General features: G+C 37.2%; 1 protein-coding gene across 1 annotated transcript in view; it reads right to left on the reverse strand.

Annotated features, from left to right (window-relative positions):
* TAF3 (TATA-box binding protein associated factor 3) overlaps window positions 1-25,309 on the reverse strand; it is a 143,488-nt gene that overhangs the window by 112,448 nt on the left and 5,731 nt on the right. The window lies entirely within an intron of this gene.

Consider the following 25,309-nt stretch of genomic DNA (forward strand, 5'->3'; position numbering starts at 1 on the left):
CAATTATCTGAAGGCACTGGAGAGCAACCCAAAGCAAGCAGATTCTGAAAGGGAGTCACCAGCTGGAAAAAGGGAAAGGCACCGATGAGTTTCCCAATTCCATGGTTTTCTGACTAAGGGAAGACCCTAGTGTGTGCTTAAGTAGATGACTAGACTCAGATAGAAACCTGCAGTTTCACTGGCTTGAGGAACCAGAGAACAGAGTTTGGAATTTTAATAACGAAAAAGTGAGGGGAGAATCCTACGAAGGAGAAATCCACCAGAGGGAGAGCCCTGGTTTCTGCTTATAAACTCTGCCCAAATCTCTGACTGACCTCTAAATTATGCACGTGCAGGGCAGATTCCAAGCAGCTCCAATAATGATAAAAAAACAAAACAAAACAAAAAAATCTAAACAGTTACCCAAATGAGTTGAACACTTATATCTACACAAAAACCTGAACACAGATATTTATAGCAGCTTCATTTATAATTGCCAAAATTTGGAAGCAACCAAGATGTCCTTTAGTAGATGCATGAATAACTAAACTGATACATCCAGACAATGGACTATTATTCAGCACCAAAAAGAAATGCGCAATCAAGCCATGAAAAGACCTGGAGGAATGCAGAATGCATATTACTAAGTGTAAGAAGCCAACGTGAAGGGACTACATACTGCATTATTCCAGCTCTATGACATCCTGGAGAAGGCAAAACTGGAGACACTAAAGAGATCAGTGGTTGCCAAGGGTTAGACAGGAGGGAGGGATAAGCAGGTAGAATACAGAGGCAGTGAAACTATTCAACTACTCTGTATGACACCACAATGGTGGATACGTGTCATTATACATTTATCAAAACCCCTAGAAAGTACAGCATCAAGAGGGAACCCTAATGCAAACTGTGGACTTTGGGTGATAATGATGTGTCAATATAGGTTCATCGACTGCAACAAATATACCACTCTGGTTTGGGATGACACAGTGGGGGGGTGTACGTGTATGGGGGCAGGAGGCATGTGGGAATTCTCTGTACTTACTGCTCAAGTGTGATATGAACCTGAAACTGTTCTAAAAGATAAAGTCTTATTATTTTTTAAATGCCATGTAAATCAGCATCAAAAATGTAAACTATTTATGGTTTACAAAATATGTACAAGAGCTGTATACTGAAAGCTATAAAACACTCCTGAGAAAAAAGAAAGAAGACCTAAATAAATGGAGCGATATCCCATGTGCACTGATTGGAAGACTCAATACTGTTAAGATGTCAATTTTCTCCAAATTGGTCTATGGATTCAAAGGAGTCCCAATACAAATTCCAAGTCTTTCTTGTACAAATTGATAGGCTAGTTCTAAATTTTATGTGGAAAAACAAAGGACCTAGTGTCAAGAACTATACAGAGCCCGAAATGCTACCCTACTTCCAAGCTAAGAAGTTAATCTACCACAGTTTCATGAATTCTGGTAGAAGACGTCAGATCCCCGGCTCAGAGATGAAGAACAGTTTATCACCCATAGACATTCCACTCTTGAGTATTTAGCCAAGAAAAATGAAAGTATAAATGTTCATAGCAACTTTACCTGAAATAGCCCCAAACAGGAAATAAACGAAATGTCCATAAACGAATGGGTAAACAAATTGTGATATATCTACATAATTGAATCCACATAATTGAATACTACTCAGCAACAAAAAGGAATAAACTGTGGATATTTGCAACAACAAAGAATCTCAAAATAATTATCCTGAGTGAAAAAAGCCAGATAGAAAAAATAGCATATACTCTTTTATTTATATAAAATTCTAGAAAACACAAGTTAGTCTGTAGTGACAGAAAGCACGTCAGTGGTTGCCTGGGAAAGGAGTTAGGAAGGAGTGAAGAACGAATGGTTTACAAAGGGCTTGAGGAAACTTCTTGGGGTCACGGACATGTTCATCATTTTGACTGTGACAGTTACTTCACAAATACACACAACACACACACACACACACACACACACACATGTGAAAACTTATCAAATTGTATACTTAGCTTCTGCCCAACATATGAGAGACACAGAGACACAGTTTGGTGTTTGAGTTGAGCCAAGTTAACTTCCTGCTGAAACAAAAAAATCATCATTCTTCACAGGAACATAACAGAATCTATGCTCTCTGCAAACCTACCATTCACATTGTCAAGAACACAATAAAAAATTATTAGACATGTAAAGAAACAGGAAAATTTGATCCATACTCAAGAGAAAAGGCAATCAATTGAGACCAAGCCAGAGCCTGTAACTACTTGACATATCAGATAGCAAGGAACCTGTCCAAGATCACGGGGATCGAGTCAAAAGAAATAAGGACCGGACACGAAGAGGCTTCTGCTAGCAAAAGATTGGGCAACCGGGCTGTAAGAACTGAAATGGATTAAAATCTGTTACATATGTTTAAATCAATGAGTTCATAATGATATAAAAATTTAATTGGTGCCTTTTGTAGGTGACAACATATCATTCTGCTAATCAGAAAACTGAATGTATAAAAGAAATCAAACATTTATCTTGCCTTTTATTTTGCATGAACTATCCCACTGGGTAACCAAATAGTGCATGAGGGGAAATGTCTCCGTTTAAAATAATTTCAATGTGTAATCAAAAGTCAGGGTAGAGGTTACTGTTGAAGGGAGGAAGTGGCTGTAATTGGGATGTGGCAAAATAACCTAACAGGTCATTTCAGTTTTTCAGTTCCAAACCTTTAAGACTGCTTTTAAAATAAGTAGGTAGAACCTTTCAATTTAAAAACATCAGCTTTAGCAACACCTCATCTGGGATATGGAAATCTGAGCAGGATTTAAAGATAAGATGTGTATGTACAGAAGAGGGATTATGATTTTCAATAAAGTGTTCCAGAAAGTTCTCAATGAGATGACATATGAATAAGGAACTGAAGAAGGTGATGAAGCAAACAGTAAAACAGGACACACACACACATATACACACATACTCATAAACACATATTCATACACACATACACATATACACACACACATACACACTCACACACACTCACACACACTCATACACACATATTCATACACACACATATACACACACACACATACACACACACCTACATATATACATGCATGTACTACTGTCAAAGGCGCTGCTGTCATCCCTACCAACAAGACTCAGGTCACATAACTTAAACAGAAGAGAAAGAACATAATTTTTAGAAGCCCTATGTACCTCCAATTTTCATTCGTATTTGTTCAATACAAGATTAATTAAGAAGCAATAAAAACAGATACATGAAGAGGCCTACAAACCTGGCTTTACAACTTGACTCTGCCACATAAGAAATGTATAACCTTAGACAATTACGTAACTTATCTGGGCCTTAGTTGTTCATCTAAATTGAGGATAAACGCGTACCTCACAGTGTGGCTGCAGGATTAAGTGAAAGACCTATCTGAAGCACGGTGCATGCTCAGGGTAAACCAATTCATTCCTAAGCGTCAATACGGAAACCCCCCTTCCAGGTCCACTCACAAAGCAGATCCCCAGTGTTGCAGTAACAGTGTCAGCTGTGGACTCTGAAATCCGATGATTTCAAGCCTTCAAAATCAAGTACCATCTGAAGGCACAGTAGGTCAAAGTTTTATTACAACAAACCATAAGAGACTCTCTGAATTTTGTGTTTATACTGGCATTTTGCAAAGTCATATTTCTTGAACCAAGCTGGCTATAAGGGCTCGGTCATTTTCGGTCAGACAGCATTGTCAATAAAAGACACGAGGAGGGGAAAGGATAGCACTGTGTATGAAATCAGTAACTAAACCCGTTTTCATTATTTGGGGAGGCAGGAGCAGACTGTTCAGGTCTCACTCCTTTCCTATCTCAGGACACCCAGTTTTCTATCTCCCCCCACTCTGAATGAAGAGAAGTGCTTTCACATACGTAGCAGAGCCCAGGGCATCACTCTTTGAGAACTTGCTCATTTTTCTATTCCACAAGTAAAATAATATCTTGCATGATCTACAAAAACCCCAACCAGAGAAACAAACCTGTAATGTACCAGTGGATTGATGATGATAATGTTGACATGAAAACAATCGAGCTGCTAACATATTCTACGCTCCAGGCACTGTTCTAAGTGTGTTATACACACTAAACTCACAACATCCCTAAAGTAAGTTCTCATTAACGAGAGACGTATCTGTGAGGGGCAAAACAAACAGAAAGACAGAACTCAGCTAAACAGACTAAGATACTGTTCAATATGACACAGCTGGGAATTCAGGAAATCACCGTTAGAGTTTTCCGAGCCCAGTTCAGCGTTACCCTCTGCACCCACACTTGAGTAAGAAAGCCTGGAGTCTTCCTAATGAATCGGTCGTGACCAGAGCTCATGAAAAATGAATCAAATACATATCCAAGAATAAATCAACCCTGTCAATGACCATAACTAGAGCTGAGCTGACAGAAATGGTTCATATAAAAGATTCTGAAGTAAGAAGTGCCAGGAAGAAAAACTAAATATAAAATTCAGCAACAGAACCAGAATCTAAGTCCAAATTATACAAAATTACTGGAAATTGCTTATAATATCAACCAATTTCTTTATGATTTGTAAACCAGTGGCTTTAGAATAAAGATGAGGATTTTACTTGTCTACTATTAAAATTCTTTGGGACAGACCCTTTTAGACAGCCAGAACAATTACTATTTTGAAAGAGTAGTTTTTTGCCTATGGGATAGGATATAAGGGAGAGCAATATGATTTCGTGTCTCCATTTGTCATACAACAGAGCTCAAAAGTCGATATGCTACCGAAGCCTTTCATAACCTGTTTGTAATCTGTCAGCCCCATTAATCCTCAAATTCCACTCTTACCTACTTCTACCTCCCCAAAATAATTCATCAGACAAATAGATAAAGTTTCTGAGAAATGCCTAAGGTTGGTAGAAAAACAAGTATTCCAGAAATGCTGAAAAGAACCCCGGAGTGTGCTGTGGCCGAAAATCAGAGTATTCCCCTAATGAATTTAGAAAGCTAATAGTAGTTTCATAACTCCTCTAATTTTCTCCTACCTTTTTCTTTCTTAACCTTAACAAAACATCACTTAAGATACTGAGGTAAATAATCATGTAAAAAAGCTAAGAGAAAGCTAAGAGCTTTGCTCCGATGATATTTATACCCGTGTGAAAGAAAAAAGTCATTATTTCCCTCACGTCAAAATACAATTACCCTTTCATGAAATAACTCACAAATAGGATGAAGAATTCAAGCAACATAAAATCAAAATGCCTTTTAAAACTTTAGAGCAAGTCTGAGTAGAGTCCTGTGACAGTCCACCAAATAATACACTATCCAGTGTCTACTTCAATGTCCCGAAGACTTCCCGGCACCAAGCCTGACTCTCTGGGAGTACCTATTGCTATTCCGCAGGCATCCTGCCAATTTCTCCTCCAGTTCCAAAGAGCTTTCTCCTAGACGGATCGTCTAGGAAAGCAGTGGTGAGAAGCAGTTCTAACTTGCTAATGGGACAAAACGATGTACCTGTGATAGGAAAGGCCCAGTTTCAGAAAGACGTTTACGTGGCCTGCTGAAGATCATGCATTTTCAGTCAGTTTTTGTTTTTTAATCTTGTTTTTTTTCCTTCCTTTCATGTTCGTTTATTTGAGGCATCAGCAGGACCACCTAAATCATATCACCTACGAAACGAAGTACTTAACTTACTTGCACTGATCATTATTCAAACAAAAAGAGGAGTGGATTTGATTCCATTAAGAAGTAAATTCAAAAGAAAGTTTAGAACATTAAACAGAGAATTTATAGTTTTCAAGATACTCTTTTGTGAGGGAACTATAACATTGCTATCATAATATTCTAAATACAAAGCACCATCTATCGTTCCTCTAATGAGCTAAGTGTTTTTGACAGCTCTCTTAGTTTTATGGTCTTAATTGTGTCTAGACAGATGTCCTCAAACAGCTCATCTGAAGCTGGGATCACTGCTTGTTTCACAGAATGATGCGTCACTTTACAAAAGATTTGGGGGCAAGCATCCTTTAAGTAGGGAGCATTTTGGTTTTATTTTAAATTCTGCTTTTAAAAATTTGAGTAATATCAACGTTTTCAGACATATGCTTATTGCAAAAAGCGAGACCCGCCCAGTGGTGTGCTGGAATAGGTATATGATTTAGAATTAAATCTTATAAGCTTACAATTAAATGATATAAAAATAAAAGTAAAAAATGCTTAGAATTCATCACTCCTAGTTACGTTCTTTCATTTATTTACATGTACTGTACCTGTAGGATGAAAACATTTTATAATAACAAAAGTCAGCAGTTCTCTTCCCAAAACTGCATTCTGTGGCATCACACTGGTGCTTGAAACTGGTCAGGGTGGGAGTATGTACATCATGGAAATGGACAAATGCTACAAAACACAGAATGATTTACTGTTTTGTTCACTGTCACTTAAAAAAGTGATGGAGAAAGTGTTGAAATGCAGATTAAATTTAAAAGTGTGCTGTATCTATAGCCATTCCACTGTAGTAAACAGCACAAAACGAGAAAATCTTCTAGTATTCAAAAACCAGTATCCAACTCAAAAAAGAACTCACTCATACTATCAATGAATGGGTGAAGTTTCAAAGTACACATCTGTTGTTTCACTTTCATCTTCCTCATTAACATAAGGGAAAATATGAACCACCATTCATGTTGGAACTATACTCCTTTGTCAGCTGCAACTGTAGTTTGGTCATGGATATGAGAGTTCAGCAAAACTCAAGAGCATTCCGTGAAAATCAGTTGGCTCTATGGAATTTACAATAGAGAGTATTGTTTATTATTGTTATTATTTGTAAATTGTGCACTATACATTTTATGACAGTAAATTTATAATAAACTTATAAATGCATATACAAGCATCCTTTCTTTAGAGCAGTTATGAAACATTTACCAGAGTGGGACCCTCTTTCAGTTAGTTTCTAAGTCCTTTCGATACTACCCTAGCAGTCTTTGATCACTTCCCTGCTATCTGGTATGACCAAACAATATGTAAACAGATGGGCATAAATAAATATTTTATTTATTAAATCAGGCTGCTGACCATGAATTGTCTGTTGATTTGTGGTTTAAACTAAGTAAAATAAGGAAGGCTTATGTTAGAACTTCACTTGTTTGTAAACTGTGTGAGCAGCTTCTTAGCTAAACCACATGCAATAGTTTTAGAATACTGGAAGAATATTTCCTCATTTTTGAGGTGCTATTTACAATGGAACAGCTACAGATATGACACATTTTAATCCATATTTTCAGCATTTTTCACTATCACTTTCTTAAGTCTACAAAATCAACAAAACAATCCACAAAGCCATCATCTGTAGCATTTGCTGATTTCTGAGGTGTAAGTGCTCCCACCATGGCTGATTTCAAACTACCCCTGTGAGGCACATGACTGGAATTAAGAGGCGACGTACAGTGGCATGCAGCCGGTTGATAGCATCCCTCCATACAGACACAATAAACTTAATTTCAAAACTAAAATAACTAGGATGTGATGAGTTTTGAGTACCTCTGCTTTTAGTATAACTTATGTAATGGTAAGTTTATATGACTTGATTTTTTTAATAAAAGCTGTGTTTAGGGGCCCGGCCCGATGGCTCAGACAGTTGGGAGTTCTGTGCTCCTAACCGCTGGTTCCATTCCCACACGGGCCAGTGGGCTCTCAACCACAAGGATGCCAGTTCAATTCCTCAAGTCCCGCAAGGGATGGTGGGCTCTGCCCCCTGCAACTAAAATTGAACACGGCACCTTGAGCTGAGCTGCCAGTGAGCTCCCGGATGGCTCAGTTAGTTGGAGTGCGTCCTCTCAACTACAAGGTTGCTGGTTTCGAACCCCGCAAGGAATGGTGGGCTGCACCCCCTGCAACGAGCAACGGCAACTGGACCTGGAGCTGAGCTGCGCCCTCCACAACAAAGATTGAAAGGACAACTGTTCCCCCGTAAAGTCCTGTTCCCCTTCCCCAATAAAATCTTTAAAAAAAAAAAAAAAAGCTGTGTTTAACAACCAACCCACAAACTTTCTGAATATTTAACAATATTATTAATGGGCTCTGGCAAGTGGGTATGAGCCAGCTCCAGCATACCACTGGTCCCACATGCCAAAGACAGGACAAGCTGAACACCAGTAAGGATAATAACTGCGACAGGCTGACACTGGTCAAAGTTATTCCTAATGATACTTAGAAAAAACCCATGCACAACTATGTGATGACTGCTGAGAGAAACTAGCAAACCAATTAGTTGCTCTGAAAACTGATGAAGAAAAGAGATCAAACATTGATCCAGCCTTTCATATATAAACTGTACCACTAGGTAACCAAATAGTAGATGAAGGAAAGTTTTTCTTTATAGAAGTACTCTAGCTAATAAAAGAAGAAAGAACAGAATTGGACTGTTACTATTTTGCAACTTCTGTTGACTTAATAGTTCAATGTTTGCTAAAATCGCACACACACACATACATGCACGCATGTGCGCACATGTGCGCACACCATACAATGCCATTATGTGTCCCCTGATGGAATCACACATCCCCAACTATGAAATAGTGCTGCCAAAACAATCAAAGCACACAATGATCAAATTTTATATCCAGCTACCAATTTACAGAGGACCATGTAAAACAAAACCATTGCGATTCTATAAGCAAAATTCAGACTATGAACAACTCTACAGGAACACAGTTTCTTCAACAAATATGCAAATACAACAGAGAAAGAGAGGGAGGTAGGGAGGGAGAGAGGGGGAAAGAGAGGGAGAGGCAGGGAGAGATATCGACCAATAACAATGTGTTATTTGGATCCTGACTCAAACAAGGAAATAATAAACATAAACATTTATGAGACAATTAAAATTTTGTAAAAAGACTGACTATCTGATAATATTAAAGAATTATTAATTTTGAGGGTAGACAATACTAATATAGTTATGATAAAAAACAGTTCTTATCTTTCAGATAGATAGTGAAAAGATTTATGAATAAAATAATATGATGCTAAGGATTTTCTGCAAAATAATATGAAAGGGAGAGAAGTGAATGGGGATACAGATGATACAAGCATGGTCATGAGTAGATATTGTTGAAGCTGGGTGATGGACACACGTTAAGTTAATTATTCTACTCTGTTTACTTTTTTGTTTGAAAATTTTCTACACTGAAAATGTTTTTTAAATATGAAAAAGCTTTAATAGCTCTCCATCTCACTGAAAGTAAGGCAGACTCCTACAAGGGCTCCCGTGATGACCCCTCCTGGTGGTACCTGACCTCCTTTCCTAACACTCTGCCCCTCAATCATCATTTTGCCCCAGTCATACTGACCTCCGTGTCATACACACCAGCCATATGCCCTTTCATGGTTTTGTACTAGATTTCTCTCTGCTTGCAAGGCTCTTTCCCCAGGTGTCTTCTTACATGGCTATCTCCTTTACCGTCATTAAATCTTTGCTCAAATGTCTCTTTCTCAACGATATCTATCTGACAACCATAATTTTAATTGCAACTTTCTTCCCCACATCCTAGCATTTCATTTCCCCGTATAATGCTCTATTTTTTCTCAGAGTACTTATCCCTTTCCAAAAAATCCTATACATTTTACTTTTTTGTTATGTTTATTATTTCCTATCTATTCTACCTACTAAAGTGTAAACTCCACAAGGGCAGGGATTTTTGTCTGTTTTGTTCACATATATATTTTATTTGTTCCTAACAGTGTTTTTGGCACGTACAACAACAGATCAATAAATTGTGTTGAATGAATTGAAGAAATAATAAGGGCCACAATGTAAGGACGTACCAAGTATCTTAAGAACACAGGGGTACAACCAAAAGCACAACTAATTTAGAAGTCTGGGGGACCTGGAAAATAAAGCTAAAACCCCAAAGTTAAAATTTTATCTCTTAAATACCAGAATATGTATTACAAGGCCAATATTTTAAATAATATAAATTTTAACTTTAAATTTACATGTAGTATGGATTTTGTCTCCCACATGACTTCCCCAAATTGACAGCATGATGGTCCTGTCAATTCCAAAATAAAATGAATGCTCTCATTTGTGAGAGCGAATCAATGAAGAGTAGTTAACTGTTAAGCATGCTTCTTAATTAAAACACAGTAAGGATTTTATCTACAGTACATCATTGAGAATAGAAAATAACAGTTTCACTGTTATTGTTGGCTGAGCAATTTACTTTGGCTCAGAGAAGATTTATCAGGAGACAGGGATCCACGTTAAGCAAATCCTGCAACATGTCATTCAATGGTTCCCAACCATTTCTAATAAATAATACCCTCCTTTTAACATCTAAAGATTTCATGAACGCCTATAACAACATTTTTAATTCTAGTATGTGTTAATTAGGGAAATACATACTAGTAACAAAAAGCTATGAACTAAGCAATACTAAAAGAAATCGTATGTTATGAACAATTGTTATGTACATTTAAAATAGTTTTATATATATACATATATACACATATATTTAAGATTTTTTTTATTTAGCCTATATATCACGCTTATGCAATATAAATTCACACATTCCATGCAATAACCCTAAGTCTTCGAAGAAGTCCCAGGTCTACCGGGTGAAACCAGTGGTATTAGGTATCCCAACTCTTTCTTATGGACCTTGGAACCTCTAAGACAATGCCTTAGAAACTGGAGTATCACTTACGGCAATAGTATTTAAGCACAAAATTAGCTTAATTAGTAATTTAAGAAAAATTCTTCGGAGTTGGATGCCTGGGTTCAAATCCTGGATCCCCTAATTACTAGTATGTGACCTTAAAAGTTCTTTATCATCTTTACATCTCAGTTTGCTCATATATCGAATGAGGACAATTACAGTACTTAACTCATAGGATTATTATTAGAATTAAACAAGCTATCACGTGGAAAGCCCTGAGATCAGTGTCTGGGGTGTAAGTCAGGGTATCTGAGTGTTGTTGTTTACCAAAGTTTCATCAAATCCAGAACTTAGCCTCTTGTCCCTCAAGGTGTGATATAAACTCACCACGTGCTATTTCTTTTTGTTATTAAGATTGAGATAGGCAAAGCTGAAAAAAAGAAAGTCCCAAAAAAACCCTGCCATGACACATTTGTTGAAACGTTTAGTATCTGTTAAACTGTAGAGATACGTTTACTGATAGGCTCTACTGCCACAGTAGGTTAAATGATCCTTTGGCAGGCTCGATAATTATATAGTATTTATAAGAAGACTTATGGTATGTACCATACAGATATGTAAAGGTACAGAATTTTATGCTACTCATTTTATGTTCCCAAAGCATTTTTCACAACACCACAGAGGACAGTTCTAGCTATCCTTTCCTTCCTAACAAAGCCAGCTTTAATAAAAATGAATGCACTAACAACTTCATTTGAAGTTGAACTTTAAGAAATCCTTTAATGCAAAACTAAGTGTACCCCTGTTTCATATTTAACTTGCAATCGGATATCCCGCAGCTACCAAGGGACCTAGAAAGGTTTGTTAGTTGATGACGAGATGCCTGCTGAGATGGGCTCCACACACAGGTAATGCCCAATTGTAGACAAAATCTTCCGACCTACATTTCAGTCTCCTTTAAAGTTAATCTGAACACACTGTACATGAAAGGAAATGAAAAGTGAGTTTTTCTCCTTTACCATGGCACTGGGACTTCCTGAGTTTTTCATTCCATTGCTGATTGGTCCAGAACTACTATTTCCTTCTAACTATTCCCAATTGTGTCTGTCACACATAATTAGGATTGCACACTAAAAAGAAGTGTTAAAATGTAATAATGCCATTAAATCTGACAAATCTTTTTTACTTTAACCCCGAATATATCAGGAAAAATAGCCATTACCATTTGACATCTGGGTCTAATGGAACCTTTATATTTTTAAGCCATTTTATTAACAATTTACAGAAGTATGAATAAAAGCATAGTAAAAACAACTTTATTACAAATTATAATAAGAATTTAAACACAGCAATCCCTTTGTATCATGTAAATTTTGGTATATAGGCATAAAATATGAAAAAATATTGTCACACATCCTTTTAGCAAAATGGGATGGTCTTTTTATGAAAATATTATTGCATGATGAAGCCCTTCCTGTTAAATGACTGACTGGATGAGAAAACCATATTATTTGTTTGTCTTAAGAAGTACTGTTCTCTTGTCAACTCTCAGTTGAAGAAAATTCATCTAGGATATGGTCATTTGAAGACCCACAATTGAAATTTCATTTATATGATCAATTTCTTCTTCTCCTTCTTCTTCATCATCATCATCATCATCATCATCATCATCACCATCAAAAAGCCAGAAATGTTTTGATCTCTTTGTGAAACATGTCAATTTTTTTCTTTCCCATTATAAATGAAATTAAAAATTCTACATTTTCACTGTGATCCATTAAATCTAAAAGTAGACTAAAACGATAATGTTTCCAGTCTTCTTGAAATAGAATATAATACTCTGGTTGCACAATTAGAAAAATGAAGGATGACTATTTATTTCCCTACTGGATCACCTTATCTGGGAGATTCATCATTCTTCTATTTTATTATTTATTTGTTTAAAGCATAGTTTGGAATAACTGATGAGTAATGATGAATGATAATAAAACAATTCCTATGATGATAAAATAGCAAAATGTTTCAAGATACCAGAAAAACATGATCCATAAGATCCCATAATGCAACTTAGATTTATAACAAGGTTCAAGGAACCCATGTGGCAACGGCAAGACAGAGTGAGTTTTATGCAATTAAAGAAAATGTTTTCTTTGTCCTTTTGAAAGCTCTAAAAATAAAAATTATAAAATGCTAATGCTTTCAAATAGTAAGAACTGCTTAAAAACAAAACTAAAAACAAAAAATTGGAGCCCATGGACTCTAAAAATACTGAGAGTTAAGAACACTTTTTCTCAAATTATGTTAAATATTAGTCCAGAAAAATATAAAATATGCAAATAAAAATCATCATTAAATTAGAAATATTGTTTTAAATGAAAGGATGGAATAAAGTGAGTATTCTACATTACAGTGGTACTGTCAATACTTTTTAAAGGGATTTTACCAAAAACATTTTTTAAAACTTCATACTCTCTAACATAGTAATCAGACCTTGTAAACTCAATCATAAAAAACAATCTGAAAGACTAAGAAAACTGTATGAATAAAGGTTTTTATTGCAGTGGTATTCGTGTAAGTTAAAAATTAGAAGAGGCCTAAATGTTCAACACTAAATGATGGCCTATTATGTCCAGTCATTTAAAATGGTGGTTATAAAAACCACATGGCAACATGAATAATATTTTTCCTCTATTTCTAATGAGACCTCTCAACCATCACTCTGTATTGGAATAGCTAACTTCAATGAGGCATACATGCTCATAGATAGTCACTAAGTATTTCAAGTCAAAATATCGAACAAACTGCCATCCTCTCCATACCACCAACCTACTCCAATCATATCCTTGCTTATACACACCGTCTCATGACTAAGAACCACCCAAACCAAATCTCGTAAGTCCATTTTATACATTTCCAATTCACTCCTACACCTATTACCACTGCCTAGCAAACAGAAGTTACTTAAGGATTAGCACATAGTAGGTGAATTAATTAAATGAAAAACACAGTCTATAAAATTATATATTATTATTAAACTATGTTCAAATCAGCCTGCACACACACACACACACACACACACACACACACAGACTTGGAGGATTAAATCACAATAATAATAGTGGTTATATTCCAGTGGAAGTTTTTCTTTTAGTTCCCAAATTTTAACTAAGAAATTTAAAACAAAATGTCAGCCTCAAAATGTGTTTAATTTGTTTGCATTAAAGAAATAAATAAATAAATAATACTTTGAAATTCAATTCCAATGAGACTGCCAGGATACTGGTAAATCACACATTCATTATGGCATCGTAAAACGATACAATTCCTTTGGAAAGCAATGTGTAATGCATGTCAAAAGCCATAAATGTGTTTATACCTTTGACTTATAAACTCCTACCCTGGGAATTTATCATAAGGAAATAATTTAAAAGAAAAATATGCACAAAGATATTTAATGCAACATTTTAATATTTAAAAACATTCAAAGTGTCTAAAAATAAGAACATGGCTAAGTATAGTACATTCTTTAAAAACAGTAAATATAAAATACATAGAACAAGGAAAACACAACAAAAATGTTAAGATTAAAAAGTGGAACATAAGTTGAATAAAAAGAGTAAAAGAAAATTGTATTAACTATTTCAACAAACCAAATATTCTCTTCATAAGTGAAAAAGGAATGGGCACTATAAAAAATGAGGAAAACTGTTATGTTAGAATGGGAAAAATGTATTCATTTTAAAAGTATCTTCTAGTGGGACTTTGAAGATAATATTTAAAAATCAAAGCTGGGAAAGTAGATACTAATGGATAATAATTTCAAATTTTTCAGAAAAATCCAGAGTTTCAGAAAGGATAACATAAAGCCGCTGCTAAATGACAAAAGGAATTCTGTTCTAGATACAAGTTTCCTCAAGGAAAATAAATATTAAATATATTCATAGTAACTAACAAAGTTCCATAGATGCTAAATTATTAACAAAATTATTATTATTCTTTCTAAAACAAGCCATCAGTGGTTTAAGTTTATGCTTTTCCTTAAGACTTTGAATACATTTTTTGGCCTTTAATTGGATATTCATTAACACTAACTGAAAAGGAAAGAGTGCCACCTACTGAACTGTAATCACTTCCACATTACAAAAGAAATCAATTTTCTTACTTAAACGGCAGAATTTGAAGTCTCCAGCAAGAATACAATAGATGGATGATAAATAAATATTATTAACAGAGTATATTTAAACATTACATTTTTACTATATAATACTTGATAAAAATGAATTGTAAATTTAAATCAAGTGTGATTATTTGAGGGGGAAATAACCAATTTAGAGTGTTCCTTGTGTGCCTGGCAATGTATTAGAAAAAAACTTCAACAATTAATCAGCACTGTAACATCACATCACAGTGCTCACAACAAAAAGAGAGAAAAAGCATTACTTCTTTCCTGTGGTAAAACTAGAAGCAAATAACTACACTTAAGTATTATCTAAAATACAAATTCTTAAATATTTAGGGTCAGAAAAAGTTGATTAAAAGTTAGTAAAAGTGACATCCGTTCAACTAAAGTCCATTACCAAAAACACAATGGAAGAGACAGAGCGCTGAGAGGTAGTTGTAAAGCTCTGGCCAACACAATTTGCACATTCACGTATGTCTTCATTTTGCTTCTCTCAAAGTTAATCAGTGTCGTAAAATTTTGAGTTGTGCTTCGGTCTTCAGGGTGTGAGCTGCTGAACCAGCACCAGGGGGAAGTGCAGTGGACAGGGGATGGGTGGGACTGAACCTCCCTTACTCAGAATGCAGTGCCACTCCTAAGTTTGACTCTGTGCGTCCCGCTCTGTGCCGCAGGATTTCACACATCATGTCAGAATTTCCACGTGAGAAAGACTGAGAGGGGGCATTATTACAAACGTGTACGCTTATTGTATTCTAAGTGTTTCATGAGGCTACAGTGGTATGACAACCAGTGTACTTGGTCCTAAGAGTTACAGGAACACGTTGTAAAGGCAGGCCTGCTGTCAGAAGACCCTATCAAAAACCTATAACGATAGATAACATTTATCTCATTCAATTATAATAATCCCATGGAGGCTATTTATCCCCATTTTACAAATAAGGGCACTGGGGCTTGGGAGAAAGTAAAAAGAAAGGCTTTCAATTGTCAGACTTCAATGAAATACTAAGCTACAAAGTTTTGGTAGTCAAACATCCCATTACTAAAGAAAACATCAAATGTTATATATAACTTTAAGCCCTGAACTAATAAACTAAAGGTTAATGTTTAATCTTCTATGACAAAACTCACATTAGGTGTTTTCAAGCAATTTCTTGTCTAAGAACTCAAGGAATATTAACTTAGCATCCTACAAGGACAACTGGGCCACGTTTAAATATACTCCCTCCGCCAGGAGGTCCCTGAAAGGAGGGCCTCTGCACCACCCAACGAAGCACGTCTGGCACAGACTGGGCGCTCTATCAGCAAACTGGTCATAACAAGTAAACCTGGCCATTTTTAAAGCAAGGAAGTCTGCCCGTATCCCAGGTTCATGCCAGATTATGTCATCTTGAACTCTACCTGATTGTTTTTAAAAATTAAATGAAAGGTCATGCTAGCGCAGTGCCTGAGGGAGATAAGGTGCATTCTAAATTTTATCTCCTGACCAGGCCAGTCTGTTTAGGATCTGGATACCCAGACTCCCAACTGCTCACCTAACCTCAGCTCCTCTCGAGCATATTCTCTACAACTTCTCTATCACCCGGTCCTATGCAGCCACGTCTCCCACACCTGGTCCTTACTCTGCATCGCTCCCCAGTCAGAATTCGGGCCCCATCATCTCTCCCTGGGCGACTGCGACAAGCCCTATCAATGCTTCCAGTGGTGTCCTCTCTGGTGTCCACCCTTCCCACGACCACCAGAATCTACTAATCTAATCAACGTATCCTGGTTATTTAAAAATTATCCAGACTCCCTCATTCCTTGCAACAGACAAAGTAAATATTCCAAATTCTAATTTGAAATCACATACAAATATTGGTCTAATCTTTTTCCCATATAGATTGGAAGCTCTAGGAAGGCATCTCTGTATTTCCAGAAATAAGCTGTGTGCCTGGCACACAGTAGGTTCTCCAGAGCTACTTGATGAATGAATGACAAAATGGCTTTGTATTTCCCTTTAGCACCAATGGCACAGGAGCAGTATATAAACCCCATGAATGGCGCAAATAACAATATTATTTTATTTGAAATAGGAAAGCGCTATGTAGCCATAGTGGGTAATTAGTTGTGTAAAATGCAATTACTGCATTGTCCCAGATAAGATTCAAATTCAGGAAAGCAAGACAGGCGAACTCCTAACTTACAACAAAACACTAACTTTGGGGTCTTATGCCAATCAGCCATGTAATCTCTCTCTCTCTCTCTCTCTCCCCGCCCACCCCCAAGAAATATAATTAGATAACAGGAATGTTAAACTTCTGGAAAACTTAAAATTGGGGGGAAAAAAAACAACAAAATCTTTTTTTTCTGATCTGGATGCCTGGAGGGGGAAACTGACAAATTAGGTGGTTGTCGTAAGTAAAATCTCAAAATACTTAATTTTTCTAAGACATTTGATGTGATTACTTGTTGACTTAGATACAAAAAAACTATTTTATTATAGTGAAAATGTGTTATTTTTATAAATCCAGACAGATTAAAGAAAAAACTTTCAGTAAAGAAGAGAATTTTTGGCCAAGTCCACTGTAAACTGCAGTCTACCAAATCGGTGTACGCTGGTACTTTATTCTCTATTTTGAAATGTATACACCTCTACTTCAGGACTAATTTTGGTGGTTTGAATGCAAACCACTGTATTTATTATAAAAATTTTATTATAAATTTTTAAAGATTTAATCTTTATGCTATAGGTAAGGAGCCATTTCTAAGGATAGTAAGAAGCAGAAAAAGTAGCATGAGCAAAAGAATCGGAACATAATTTAAAAAAATAAAAACTACTCCAGAAGTTAATTTGAAAGAAAAAAAAAAACTTGAGATGTCACAAGATAAACCTTCCTGTTTTTATTCGTGTACGCTGAGAATAATACCAGGGTAACGAGGGAAGCCACGGGTACTGGGCTAAGACTAACAGACTGGGACTCGGCTGTCATTTCTGTCACTTAAGAGATGTGTTACTTTGGATAAGCTACTTTCGGAGACTGCTTCCCCAACATACTGAACAAATTCCCCTAAAGATAGCAGTCACTTCCTCCGGGTTTTGAATTGATCTCTCAGGTAGAGTAACAGGAATTTAGGTTTTGTGCAGAAGGTGAAATGGAGAGTGAGTGTACCATGTAAACAGTAAGTAAGATGAGGGTAAGTTCTAGAGACAAATAAAACTAATAATTAGAACAAAAATCTGTTAAGTGTGATGGTAGAGATATATGGGTGCCCAAAGGAGCATGGCACGGGAAAGGAACTCCAAGTCAGCCCATAAAGACCGGGAGACACACAGTTCCTTTGGGGAAACAAGCGAGTTAATGATTCTGGGGGTTACAGCCGGAAGTAATGAGGGGCAGGAAATTAACATGTAAAGGTAGGCAGAAGTCTCATCATGGAGGGCCCCACAGGTTTACACAGAGAAACCTGTACGGAACGTGACAGGCTAGTCACCACAAATGAGCCTTCTAGATCATTTCAGATATAACCTTTATTGGCTCGGATGCTGTAGGATTTGGAAAAAACAAACACCACAAAGCCCCAGGCAACTGCCTTGGATGCACAGAATACATTTTGCCCAGACCCTTGCACTCCAGTCCTGCAAGGCCATGAGGGTAAAGTACCCGAGGGGGCGACGGGGAGTGCTAGGTGTGAGGCGGGGCTCTGGGGCCCAGAGGCGTTCTGCAAACCTGTCTACTCAGAAGGCTGGCTTGATGACGGTATTACCCGCTTAGGAATGTCCTGCCCACGCAGAGCTTTCCAGCAACCACAGAAAAAGGCCAAAGGAGGGGAGGGATGGGCATCTTACTCACGCCTCCGCCTTCGATGTGGGTTCCGTGTGTACGACGTGACACACAGTGGGTACCCTACATGCAGCACTAAAGCAATCAACTAAATCCAGCTCTGCTCCCTATTCAGTGTGACACAGGCAAGTTCATCCACCCTTTTGTAAAACTTCCACCATTCCTTCTGTAAAGCGGGAATGGTAACAGCATCCGCCGTTAGGGCTTGTTTCAAGATTAAATAAGATAATGCTTATGAAAATACCATGTGCTCTCAAGGACAAATTATCTGACGGCTGCTTTTATATTTCTATTTGCAAGTAAACACAAATATTAATATTTTAGTGACTAAAAGGCAGTGTAAATTTCCTCAGTAACAGTCTTCGATTCATTTCGTAATCTCACCTACAAGAATGAACTTCTCTAGAATGATTAAAGCCATTTTTATTTTGAATGAAAAAAAGAAATTGCTCTCCTTAGACATTTTTGGTTTTCCTTGAGAAAAAAGGGTTGCTCACTGTAAGCGTAAACAGAGAAAGCTAATAAAGTGTCTTATACTGTGGAATAAACTTACTTTTGGTTTAAGAGTTTATTTTGGAAGATCAGACTAGTTCAGAGAAGAGATAAAGACGTAAACAAAGGGAATAATGGGGTAGCATTTCAGAAATTTATAGGAAACAAAATTAGCAGAACTGATTATAGGGAATGAAGAAGCATTTCTAGCTTGAATGACTAAGTATTAGATGGTGCCACCAACTAAAATAGATAACACATGTGTATTAAGAGTAAGATAACATGAACAGCGTTTGATATACTGATGTGAGGTGCAATACACTGATAGGGGCAACGTGGAAACAACCCACCAACGATGGGGTATAGAGTCTGAGGGGTGTGGTGGTAGGGAGAGACAGCTCAGGAAGTCAACAGTATACAAATGAGAGACGAAACCATGAGCACAGAGAAGATCACACACAGAAATTGCGTACAGTGAGAAAAGCAGACGTCAAAGATAAAATTTTGGGAGCCTCAACATTTGAGAGGTAGAAGAATTACAGAAGATGAGCCCACAAAAGGCAGAGAGAATGAATCAGTCATATAAGCAGCATTAAGAGCATGATATCACTAAGAAAAAGTAGTTTCAAGGAGTGATAAATACAAGAAGAAGCAATAAAGGGACTCCTGGAAGAAAGCAGCAATGTAGTTTTTGGATCTTTCCGAATTGCCACATAACAATAGAGCAATTATCATGATGAGGTGACAAAGTATGCGCATCAGTGCCAAGACACAGGAGGGTGAAGACTAATGACCAAGAGCCAAGAGAGACTCGAGTACTGCCCATCTGTGCAGGGGGAGGCGGTGAGAGGTAATGGGAAGACTGGCCCAAAGAGGAAAACCTCAAAAGCCAACAGATACCCACTGAAAGCCTGCAGGCCCTGTAAGAAGAGTGGCCGAGGCCGAGCAGGGTCTGGCTACTTCCAAAATGGGTGAGGTCCAGGGGCCAGAGTGAGACCTACAGGGCTGGGAAGAGTCAAGTGCAGAGATTTCAAACCTGACCATTTGCTACTCTCTCCAGGGCAGAGCCCACTGCAAAGAAACTTGCTGGCACCGGAGTCACAACTGAGCAGAAAAGGAAAACTGGCATTAAGAAAAGATCCAGATAAAAGTGGTGGAAGAAAACAGACAGAACATCTCAGAAAGGAAGCTACCCGACTTCTGAACATTACACAAAAACAGCAGGAGAGGGGCCACTGTAAAGTCAGAAAAACTCCCCTGAACTTCCTTCTAGATGTTCAGAAAAACTATACTCACATACACAATTTCTATAATAAAAAGGAGATGAAATACCAAAGACAATGGAAATTCACAAGAAACACATACTCAAAAAAAAACAAACCAAACCAACAGATAAAAACTGCAATGTTCTATTTTAAAATGGTCTAAAAGACATGAAATGATTATTTTTGAAAATAAATCAAAATTAGAAAAACTCGGAAATGAGGTGACAGAACTCAGAAAGGTAGCTATACGATTTGACAATGTACAATTATAGAAAATTGGGGTGAATAACAGGATAACATAAGCAAAAAAATGTTTTACCTGTTTCAGTATTCATGAATGACACAGTATTAAACTGTATGCCTAATCTAAGATACAGTAAGTAAATGAGTGATTATGGAATGTTTTATCATCTTCTTTACCCCTGGGAGCCAGAATTCCTGTTATGGACAAAAGTATTTACTGATGTAACACAAAAAGTAAAAACTGTAGTCTTGAATCTGAATTGGAAATATCTATATGGACTCATAAAGTACCTCATCTATTATCCGCCTGCCTACCTATCTATGTATCCACATACATCTATATGTATATTTTATTACTTATTGCCTAGAAACAATGAAGACACAGTTGTAATAAGTACCCCAAGTGCCTAGATTGTCAACTTGAAATGCCATTTCCCCAGAAGCCAGGGCTTCTTGATTCCAATGCCGGACGAGAATATACAAGATGAGCATGGAACATTTTGATACACCAGACAGCAAAGGCTCTCTCAAAGACTGGCATCATTCCAAAAGGATTCAGAAGCCAGATGGAAGAAGCTGCCACTGGCCAAAGATGGGACAATCTGAGTTGCAATAAGGGTAAAACTAATTAGTCACCTACAGATGACCAGGAACCAACTCATTATTTTCAAAACTGGGTTTATAAAATGAAAGAATCAGGCATTTCTTCCTTTCCCTGTACGAACTGTGCCACTAAAGTAACTCAGTAACAGATGAGAAAGGATTTCCTTATGCAATTATTCTAGTGAAGAATGAAATAAAACCCCAGTGACGCACTGTCACGACCTCGCAACACCCCCCCACCCCCCATGAGTGAGTATCAACACTGCTAATACGGAAGAAAGGGAACCCCGACGTCAGCCTCCCGAGGAGGAAGCACAGCCCTGCGTCTGTCTGGCCCGAGTCTGACCCAGCCCCAGCTTCTCACTGCCAGTGTTCGAGAAACATGCTGAAGCGTACTAGGAGCACACAGTCAGCAAAACCCAGACGGTGGCGACCCTGGAAGTCAAGCCACCCAGATTCTTCAATACACTGGAAGAAAAAGAAAGGGCTTTGGAAAGAGCGGGTTGGTGGGGGGCAGAAGAGGGGGCGGCTGTGGATCAAGAAAGACCTAAAAGACATGGAAAGTAAAACACGAGGACGGTGTAAAGAAATCAAAGTGCCAGGGATACACACTTTGCTGATAACACTATAAAGCAAAGAAATATTCCCTATAAAGTTAGGATCCTGGTTAGTTTTGGAGGGAGGGAGGGAGGAGGGGCTGTGAACTGGGCTTGGTGGGGGGTCGGTTCTGGGGACGTTAGTAAAGTTTTATGTGTTGAACTGAGAGGGGGTTAAAAAGGTATTTGATTGGCCTTCTAATAATTCACTACGCTACACCCCCACAAAAAGAGGATCTGCAAGGTCACCAATTACTACGTAATTGGGGATCTCAGAGCTGTTTCAAGGAAAGGATGAGAGTAGGAAGTCAGATTGCAGATTGAGAAATAAATGGCAGCTACTGAAGGGGACACAGATCTTGAGTGTAAGGAGTCAAGACATTTGACATTAAAGATCTAGAAGGATTCACACCTGTTAAACAAGGTTATTCCGGGGAAATGGGAGTATGATTCAATGGGCAAGAATTCCTTCCCCTCCTCCATCACCTTCACACTGCTGACATTCAAACAGCTCCTCAGTACCCCGGCCCAGCTGTTAGGTTTGCATTCCCTTAGCCCCTACGCATACGATTCACAATGTTCTAGGTTTATTCTTATTGTAGAGGTACTTCATAAATGTATGCTATGTTTCCATTCAAAAGTAAAGTCCTTAAAAAGGAGGAAGGGAAAACGGCAAGAGAACTAACATTTGTGGCTGTGTGTCATAGGAGTTAATATATTTTATATAAATGTATTACAAAATACCTCACTTAACCCTCACTGTCACCTATGAGGTATGTATTATATTTTTCATTGAGGTATAACTGACACAGAGCACTGTATTAGGTTCAGGTGTACAACATAATGAGTCAGTACTTCCAATATATTGGGAATTGATCACCACACTAAGTCCAGTTAACATCCGTCACCATACGTCGTTACAAAAGTTTTTTTCTTACGGTGAGAACTTTTAAGAGCTACTCTCTTAGCAATTTTCAAACATGTAACACAGTATTATTAACTATAGTCACCATGCTGTACATTATATCCCAGGACATTTTTAATAACTAGAAGTTTGTATCTTTGGACCCTCTCACTCACCTTGCCCACCCCCTACCTCTGACAACCACCAATCTGTTCTCTGTATCTATGAGCCTGCTTTTTACAAAATTTCAAATTGCTTTTATTTATTTTTACACCTATTTCACAGATGATGAAAATAAGGTTCAGAAAGGTAAAGCAACTTGGTAGGACTATAAACCCAGACAGTGGTTGAGTCCCGTCCAAATGGCTCATGAAGCCCCTGCTTTTTATACGACAGCCTATGCCCCTTCGGCCCTTCTATTCTTACACACTCTCCATTGCAGAGAAGACATTCACATGTTTTTCTGACACGAACCAAGCAGAAGGACTGATAAGATGGTAGTCCTGTGACAGCACTTGACTAATCACATTTTATGACCAAAGTCAGCAACATCACAGGTGGCTCATAAGGAAATAAAATGATAATAAAGAACTTGGCAAACAGATGTTATTACCAAAGTTGTTCACGTCTGTACCACACTTTGCTCCGCTAACCAGAATACCAGGAACTTTCTAACATGCCGTACCCATGAAAAAAGAGATTTTGGATTGGAATGATTTATTAAGTGGACTTGGGTGGCTACACTGAAAAATGGTAACCACAGGATTGCATTTGAAATCTTTTTCCCTGAACGGGGGAGAGAGGGAAGGTTTTGAAAAGCATCTTAACGTACTGCCTATCATTTATTGCATCCTTATCAATCATATGCATTAACTTATGAATCAGCAAATTTCTACTTCTTAAAGAATCCGTAAATATTAGCTAAAAAAAGAAGACTAGTTTTCAGACTTGAGTTATTTTCCTTTTTAAAAGGTTATAATTTATATTCCATAAAAACTCAAATGGGTGATCTCCTTTGCTTCAAATATTCCAGGAGAGAAACACAAAAATTTACTGTAGTAATTTCAGACAGACATAAGTATCTAAAATCATTAACTTGTTTTTCATACTCCTTCACTACACAATGTAACGTAACTCAGACTTACATCTGAGTTACATCTTGGTTACATTTCCTTAGCAGTATTTAAACATGATAACCATATTACTTTGAGAAAAGTTTATTGTGTATTATTTGCATGCTATAAAAATAAAACAAGAGGGCCTTGGTTAAGTGGAGATTATTATCAAAGTCCTAGCTTTGGTTTTGAGTAGTGAGCTTGTTAGAGCTTATTTCTATTTTTTTTCTTTCTTTCTTTTTTTTGTTGTTGATATATATACACAATGGAATACTAAAGAGCTTATTTCTAAAAAAATAATTAAATAACTCTCTAAATAGATAAATGCAGATTAATCATGGACCAAAGATGAGCCTATGCACAGATCAAGGGTGAAGATTAATCAAATGTCCATCTTAGTCGAAATTATTAAAAGGTCAGAAAAAAACAAAAATCAAACAGTTTAACTATTAAATAGGAGGTATAATAGGAGAGAGAAAGACATACAAGCCACAAGATACATGTAGAAAGCTCCAAAAGGCAGAGAAGAAATGGCCTGAAATCTATTAAACGGAGAAGACAATAGTTCAGGCTCAGTCACATGCCTCTTGATAATGCACATATATCCTCGCCGTTAAACTCAACCACCGTCTAATTTACTGATACAAAACTTATAATGACCTATCACTCTGAGAATCACTGGCGTTCCAGTTACTCACATATTAGCGTCTTTCCTTTAGTCTCCTCCTATACGATGCCTTAAGTTTTCTCCCAGCATTGGATAACCATTCACGTTTTCTTAGCACAATTCCAAATTTTGTGTGCTTCTAAGTACCTTTCGGCTAAAAACTTCAGAGCCACAGAAAGATTATTCTTAAAGTACAAGAGGACATATCATGGATTAATACTCGGCATGACTTTTATAAAGATGTCTAGGAAGCTTAATAAGTTATATTTAAAGACAACAGCAAAGAAAATTCCAGGCCCATTTGACATTCGTGTCCTGTTTGTAAGAGAAAATGGAGTTCTTTTCAATCAGGCCTCTGCCCAAGAAACCCTCCTTTAATAATGTTGATATTAAAATGCATTTGCTATGTTTTTAAAATAAATAAATATATGTACAGAGAAGTAACAAATACAGGTCTCTTAGATCAAAACCAATGACATTAGGGAATGAGGGGTTTAAATTTAGAGAATGACTTTACATGGGGAGTTATAAACAGTAAAAGTTCCTCAAAGGTAATAAAGGCTACAAATACAAATAAATTCAAAGGTGGGGAGGAGACACACTTTTAGGCAGTTACTAAGGGGCTAGAGGAAGGGAGAAGGGGGATGAGGACTTATTGTTTAATGGTTGCAGAGTTGGAGAGGATGGAAAAGTTCTCGTGGTGACGGCAACACAACACTGTGAATAATGTCACCGAACTGACTGTACA

The sequence above is a fragment of the Rhinolophus hipposideros genome (assembly GCF_964194185.1).
Source record: "Rhinolophus hipposideros genome assembly, chromosome: 1".
NCBI lineage: Eukaryota > Metazoa > Chordata > Mammalia > Chiroptera > Rhinolophidae > Rhinolophus > Rhinolophus hipposideros.